The sequence below is a fragment of the Marmota marmota genome, unplaced genomic scaffold, assembly GCF_001458135.2.
Source record: "Marmota marmota marmota unplaced genomic scaffold, marMar, whole genome shotgun sequence".
NCBI lineage: Eukaryota > Metazoa > Chordata > Mammalia > Rodentia > Sciuridae > Marmota > Marmota marmota.
The window spans coordinates 28147461-28150113 of NW_026000093.1; the positions used below are offsets into that span (position 1 = coordinate 28147461).

Below are 2653 nucleotides of genomic sequence, written 5' to 3' on the forward strand. Positions count from 1 at the left end.
GAAAATGGTCTCCATGGATATGAACATTAAAAGTGCACTTCTCATCAAAGATGATATCATCAACTTAAAGGCCAAGAAGTCACAGACAGGAATTCAGCTAAAAAAACATGATGGAGCATTTATGTATACTGGAGTGAACTATGGTGTTCTAGTTGTTGGCTTTTTATATACCATTGGTGTTAGGGTTTTCAGACCTTGTGTTATAACATGAAGTTAAAATCAAGTGTAAGACAACTGGTCACAGTTGAAGTCCTGAGTTCCTAACTTACCCAGATCAGAGTCCATGGTTCATTTTGAAGTCATTCTTCTGTATACACCTTGAACTCTCTAGGCTGCCACCCCTATTGTACTAGCCATGCAATTGCCAAGCTTGCTGAAATAGAACCCTTTGCTAACTCAGCACCTGTACCAAGCAGCTTAACATAACTAGAGACAACCCAGTAACCTTGCTAATGGTTATTATTTAAATTCTCAAATCATTAACCCTAAGTACATTCCTGGTACTTATTTGAAAACTAACTGCTAATCAATTTTTTTGCGCTCTGTCCTAGGCAATTATGTTCAAACTTCTTTTTTCTCATCGTCCCAAATCTCTCTCTCCAAATTCTCATCTGCTTCTTACTTATTTCACTTGGAATACAGGCGGGATGAGGACAGGATTTCCAAGCGCTTCAAATATTCAGTCCACCAACCTGTCTACCTGATGGCACATTCTCTGCCTTCCCTCTCTTGAAGGAAATATTTACCCTCTGATCAAAGGCCAAATCTTCTACTTTGTACTGGATTCTTCTCCTCTTGCCTATTCAAGGACTTCTCTTTTAGAGTATCTCCTCTTTTCTGTATCATTATTTGCTTTCTATGAGATATTCATATCAGAATACAAAGATGCTCAACTTTTTTTCCTTTTCTATTTCTATATCCACTTTTCTATTTCTATATCAGATTTTAATTATTGATCCATGGCTTTACTTCCTTATATAGCAAAACTACTAAAAAATGATGGCTGTCTTTAACATTTTCCCTTCACATCCTCCCATTAACTTTGTTCTGTTCTCTCTACTACACAAAAATTGTTCTTATCAAGCTTATTAGTTATCTCTAGGTTACCAAGTCCTTTATTAAATTATCGGTTCTCTGCTTAACCTACTATGGTGTAGGAGCTATAATAGCTCCCTCTTCCTCTAATGTCTTTTCTACTTTCCTTCTGGGACTGTTTTACCTATCCCTGGTCACTTCTTCATACTCTTGCTTGATCTTCCAGATCAAGTGTCCCATGGTTCAGTCTTCCAGCATCATATACTAACTTCCAAAGTGATTTTGTCTGGTCTAAAGATTTTAAATATCATGATGGTCCACAATATTTTTTTCTGCATTCATGACAACTTTTCCCTGAATTTCATGCTAGTATATCCCACTGTCTATTTCACATGGCCACCAAGATCTCATCAGGATCACACATTTAGCAAGTTTGAAAACAAATTAATTCCTCAAAACTCACTTCGTATAAGGCACTTAATGGTCTCTCACTTGCCTACCTTTTTAACACCTTATGGTAACAGTTGCCCCTTTGATCATTTCAGTTAGGCAAATATACATTTCCCAGTCAGATAAATTACCCCATAGTAGCTGTATTATATAAGTCTGGTCTTTTATCTCAACTCCTTATCAGTAAAAAACAAGGTGGATTTTTAGCAATGTCTAAAGAAACAATTTCTGTTTTTTTTTTTTGTTTTTTTTTTTCGGTTGTCAGATGATCCTTTATTAAAATATTCTCCCATGTACTTAACTGTGGAAAAGAAAATCTCTCATGTATTTCTTAACTAGCTGGACACTCTACTGCACCACCATTGATGTCATCTATGATGTCAAGAGGGTGGCGGCCATCAACATTACAACCCACAGAGTTGGGCAGTCCCCAGAATCTCCTTAATGGTTCCAGAAAGTTCTCTAGCTAAGGGTTTGGTGATGCATCTGTCGGGCAATGTTGACAATTTATCAAAAGTGATATTTCCACTGTGTTTAATGTTTTTCTGTTTCCTTCTGTCTCTTGGTGGCTCCTTGAGGGCTTTTATGATCAGGGCAGAGGCAGAAGGTACCACTTCAATCTGGGCTTATCTGTTCCGCATAGTTAGTTTCATTGTAATCCTCAAACCCTTCCAATCACCAGTTGCTTTGGCAATGTCATCACCAACCTTTGTGGGAGACAGACGCAGGGGGCCAATATTGGCGGCCAGGGCAGACATGGCACCAACCTCGCCGCTGGTGCACCTCATGTGCATAACTTAGATTTCATTGGGGTTGAACTTGGGCAGTGTGGTGGAGGCGGCTGGTGATGGATTAACCCGGATTCAGGACAACTGAAGAGAGTTGCACCTTGACCTCTTCCAAGCCCAAAGCTCTGTTTTGCTTATTGTCATTTTCCCTTTCATTGTCCTATTTCTATCATGTACTCTATTCTTCAGAATCAAATACCAGTCTTCACATAAATGATAATTTTACCTTGTATCATTGCTTTCACACTAATATATAAAACTCTTACTCTATCTATATTTACTTGAATAAACCTGTTCTGTTAGCCTTGCTATCCCTGAACTACACTGTATACATTTTTACAGGAATCTTCCTCTTATCTTTTTGCATAAATCAAATTTAT

The 2653-nt window shown here is 38.0% G+C and overlaps 1 pseudogene; it reads right to left on the reverse strand.

Moving 5' to 3' along the window:
* Positions 1-1741: 1741 nt before the first annotated feature.
* On the reverse strand, positions 1742-2429 carry LOC107142289 (annotated as a pseudogene).
* Positions 2430-2653: the final 224 nt, after the last annotated feature.